Below are 5,315 nucleotides of genomic sequence, written 5' to 3' on the forward strand. Positions count from 1 at the left end.
GGCGGCGGGGCGCGCCCGCACCCCGGGGGGGGGGCTGAGAGCAGAGGCGAGGGGAGCAGCACAGCACAGCGCAGCGTGCCCGCCGAATCGGGCCGCCCCACCGCCGGCTGCCGTCCTTTCCGCGCTGCCCAAGCACCTCGGCAGAGCCGAACAGCCGGCGGTAGCCGCCGCGCCCGCTTTAAACCTCTCCCGGGGCGCATGAGCACTGGGGCGGGCGAGGGTGGCCGGGGCGGGAGGGAAGGAGGGGGTGGACGCGGGGCTGGGCGGCCCCATCGCCGGGCAAGGCCCGGCAGGTGCTGCCGGCCCTCCCCCGCCGCGCCCCCCGCCTGCCCCTTCCACCTGGGCGCAGCCCGGGCCCGCCGCGAACGGCGCCCCAAGGCCGTCGCAACCGATCGGGTCCAGCAGCTCGCCCCACTCCGCGGTACCCTCCGCCGCCCCGGCCCGCAAGGGCGCAGCCACGCTGGGCAGGCAGCGGCGGGGAGAGGACCTTCCCGTGCCCCGGGAAGACGCCTTTGCCGTTTGCCTTTCCAGAGCCGCCCGCCCGCTCCTCTATTTCCCTTCTCCCTACAGCTTTTGATACCTTATTTCAGGTTTTTTTATTGTTATTATCATCATCGCACACCCTACTGCAGATAGCTTTATTCCAGGCATCCTAACCACATACCTCGCCACCACAGCTGGCCCTCCCTGGAAGCTGGAACGCAGGGGCACGGCTTTCCCGAGCACTGGCCAAGCCGCTCGCCCCCTGCCCCGCACCAGCGCGGGGTACGCTGCCGCGGGCGGAGCGGCCGGTCCCCCGCCGCCGCGCACCCCCGCCCGCCCCGGCCAGCCTGGGGAAGCCGCTACCGTGCTGTGGCCGTAACTCGTCCCGCGGGGCGCTGCAAAAGAGAGATCTGGGGAATTCAAGTCTAGTTTAATCTTTCGAAGAGGTGGGAACACCCTAACGAGCATCATTGTATCGTTTGTATTTGGTCTAAAATGTTAGCGTAAATGTTACGGGTACAGCAAATCTTTGCTTAAATTAAAGAAAACAAAACCAACCCCTTCAAATAAAAAAAAAAAAACCCAACCAAAACACAAAGCAAACCAAAGCAAACGAACAAAATAACCCCAGTTTAGAGACTGCTTCGTTTTCGTAGTTCAGTGCATATATGCATGTGTGGCGCGGGTGTGCACGACGAGGTTACTTAGGGAGGGGTGGGAGGAGAGGCAGCGGTGCCTTCATTTCAACGAATGCCTTAAAATCGTGTTCTTTGCTGGCTGCCGGCATCCACTGTTTAACTTCTGCTGGGACGGCTGTTCCCAGAAATAAACTTTCAAATATAAAGAAACTTGCAGAATTCATAGGAATTAGCATGTTAACAGGTTTGCCAGGGCAGAAAATGAAGGGCAGTCTCTCCGTGAGCGAGCAGGCACGGCAGCAGCCGTCTTTTGGGAGGCAGCTGATCAATGCCACTCGCTTTTGGTTTTTTTTTTTTTTTTTTTTAATTCTAACTGGTTGCGTTAAAAGACACCTCGTGAACTATCTCTTTGAATATATAAAAATAAAATATATTTGAGAACTCTGCAATCCGTTCAGAGACATGCTGCCCATAGAGCAAAATAGGAAGCATGACCGGGTGAGTTATTTGTAATTTTTTTTCAGAATTTAATTTAAGCAAAGTGCAGAAGAGGTGAGAACACAATGTCCCCCCACCCCGCCCCCACCAGCTTTGATCATTCCAGAAACACATTTTTGTGCTTCCTACACAGGATAAAGGTGGCGACGCTTCCCTCATGACACCGTCTTCTCCTATGGCACCATCTCAAATGCAAAGTTATTCAAGGCAGTTGGTGCAGATGTCAGGAACTTCTGCTGGCCTTTCCCTCACCTTCTCCGAATCGCGAGAGCCCGGCAGGGCCAATCTGATGATGGCCAGCAGGCTTCCTCCTCAACTAGAGGTTGACCCGAGCGGGTCGGTCAGCTTTTGCCCTCGGTGATCAATTAGAGAGTTGGCAGCAGCTGCTAAAGGCTCCATCCCTGGGCATGCCTCTCCCCAAGGTATCCCCCACGGGTGCAGGGGGTACCTAGTACTTCTCAGAAATGGTTCACACTTGCTGTTGCAGCTCTTGGTTCACAGTTTTCTTAGAGCTCTGGAAGCTAAGAGAGAAGGGGACTTGCTTAATTTTTTTCACTTTTAAAGAAACGAAATCTGGGAAGCAAAGCTGTTGGAGTTGAAGCCTGCCAGGCGGCCAGCAGCGTGACTTCCCCGTCGCCTTCAGGTCAACACTGGAGACTCGATGGCTGCCCCTCTCCCTTCCTGGTGCCCTTGCCCTCATGGCAGTTCAGGGAGGGAAGGGGCCGAGGGCTCCCGTTGTTGCTGGCATCCTGCCTCTCTCCCTGCCTGGAGCCAGGGCAGCAGGAAAGTGCAGCTCAGGCCCAGCCCAGGGCACGGGGTGAGCAGTGCTGGCTTGTCCCGGGCTTGTGTCACCTCTTATCTGGTGGTGAGAGCAAGGGGCTAATGTGTTTTGCCCCAGTGAAATGTCCCGGGAATGTCTTCCTCCAGAGGCTGAGGGGAAGGCGGGAGGAACAGGGAGAGACATCCCATTTATCCCGGGAAATACGGGAAATGCCTGAACCGAGAGACACTGGCTGCCATACCATACAGCCCCACAGAAACCTCTCTGTCCTTTGTGTGAAGAAAGGCTTTGTGCAGAGATCAAAAAGGACAGAAAAAAGTCCTAATTAAACTTTCAGCCCTACATACCACTTGGTGAGTGCCCTGCGCCTTGCAGTTCACTCACTGGGAAAATACTCACCCACCCTCATTGCAGTCCTCCTTTCCCTCCTCTTGACATTTTCTTTTGTCTGATTCCTTTCATCTTCTGGGGTTTTGTGTTTCTTGCTTGTCCCTGCATCCCTTTCAGACCTACGACGCTTTTCCATACACGGTCTTCCCAAAGGCTTCTTAATTCATCCTCCAAACTGCTTTGCATTAACTTTTGTGCGTCTCCTTCCATTTTATGTTTAAGAGGTACTAAGCTGTGCTTTAATTTTTCGGTTTGTAACTGTGCTGGCATGGGAAGGGCATTAAGGTGTTGCCAGGAATGCCAGTACGAACAGGCAAACTGGTGCCAGGCTGGCGGAGCACACCTGTGTGACTGGCTCTGGGCAGCCACCTGTGGCAAGGCTGTTTGGTGTTGTAGTAGAGACAGGCGATTTGAAGGGACCTTAGAGGGGATGTGGCGAATGTCACAGTGCCTCTGGGCACAGCCTTTTTTCTGACACCCTTGGGCTCCATTTGTTAATTCACACCATCACCTTAGTTAGGCTCCCTTATGAAATACTAGTTTTTGTTTCATTCCCAAATTACTGGCTTGTTAGTAAATCAAACAGAAACATACATACTTAGGAAAAGCACATAGAATAAATAAAAACATTTAAGCTAGAAGAAGGAAGCAAGTGAGTGGTGGAAGCAGGGCCTAAAGCAAAGACTGTGTAATACCAGACTTTTTGATACTACGAGCTTGGTGGCTACAGCCTTGCCACAGCATCTGGCAGGAGAAATGCTTGTTTATGTATATGCATACGTATATACAGTACTAAGCAGGACTAGAGCACAGACTGGAGCACTGGAGCTCTGCCACCATTCCTGTCCCACTGTGGAAAAGCTCCTTGGCAGCCCTTTGGCCCCCATCACCCACCAGGCTCCTAGCCAGGGCTCAGCGTAGGGGTTACTCAAGCCCGAGGAACTACGTTGCCTCCTTCTTTTGGAGGCAGAGAGCGCCCACAGCTGTGGACACGTGCCAGACCACGCAGCTGGCCAAGGCCCACTGGGCACCTCTGCAGGGGCTGCCGAGGCAGCAGGCACCTCGCCTGGCATTGCACGGCCTGGAGACCTCTCCAGGGGGCTTTTCTGCTGTGGGCTCTTAACCACGGCCAGGCGCAGAGTAGAACCGTCCTCCAACGTGCTGGCCTAGTAGCTTGAGCCCTGAGGAAGACAGATAGCTTGTGCAGGTCTCTGCTTTTTAGAGGTCAAGCACAGCTGTTAGCACACAGTTTCTGGTGGGCAGCAGACCCTCCTTTGTCCATAGTTTATATGTTTTAGGTTAGCAATTTATTTTATACAGTAACTGCAGAGTTCTATGAGGAGGGACCAGGTCTGAGTCTGTCTCCTGACCTGTCAGGGCTTTCCCCACAAAGGGCAGAGGACCAGCCACCTCTCATCTGTGATCAGTGCTGAGCTCACCTCTGCCCCGTCCTGTTGTGTGCTCTCCAGAGTAACCTAAAGGCTGGTTCTTACAATGATCTCTGAAGAAGCTGTCTTTTTTAAGATAAAAGTTAAAGTGTATTCATTACTGTGGATTCTATTAGTGTAATAATTTAATTAATTATCTTACATGTTTCACTGGGGATAAAAATGAAGCCTGAGGACTAAATAATAAAGATAATAGTAAACAGACTAAATCTACTTCACATAGGAATTTTAAAAACCCATATAAAACTGTAACAATTATTTCAGAAGTGGTTGATGACGCTGGATTCATTCCTGGATGCTTAGCTTGGTATATCATGAAGACCTTGATTAGCCCAGAGGCGTATTTTTATTAGCATTTTGAAGACATTTTTCAGTGAGCAAACATTGAGAACTCTTAAAAAATTAATACATAGAAGAATGGGGCCCCACTTCCATCTGCTGCCCTTTCGCTATTCTGTTTCACTTTGGGCTGCAGTGACATTGCGCGCAGGAGCAAACTGGCAGTCAGAACACCTTTTATTCCCGCTGAGAACTGGGGATGCTGATCTTTGGGACGAAACCCAAGATGCGCTTTCTGGAAATAGATGATGACTTCCTATCATTTCAAATCCTGTTTCTACAGCAAGCACTTGTCATCAGAGATCTCACCTGTCTGTTCAGCCAAGAGGCCAGAAGTGCTGCTTCCTATTTCAGGCGCACGTGTTTCTTACAGAAATATGTAGCTATGGGTAAGCGCGGTGCATTTTTCTGCTTCATATAAACATTATGTTAATCCTGAATGGGAAGTGCCCGGTCAGAGCCTGCCTGTAGTCATATGGCTGTTGTTGAATGCGTGGCTTCTGTTATTCCTGGCTCTGCAGTTGGTGAACATGCTGTTCCTTCCACTTCCTTTGGTAATGGTCATCTGCACATTTTGAGGGTAATCCAGGGCACCACACACACACACTGTAGCTGTTCTTAAAAAAATGAAAGCTTTGTCTTTCCTGCGTGCACACTTATATTTGCACACAATGCTTGCAAGGCTTCATAAATGAAAAAGGCAGCTTCGGAATAACTTTATAAAGTGAGGGTACAGTG

The sequence above is a fragment of the Leptosomus discolor genome, chromosome 3, assembly GCF_034619465.1.
Source record: "Leptosomus discolor isolate bLepDis1 chromosome 3, bLepDis1.hap2, whole genome shotgun sequence".
Lineage (NCBI taxonomy): Eukaryota > Metazoa > Chordata > Aves > Leptosomiformes > Leptosomidae > Leptosomus > Leptosomus discolor.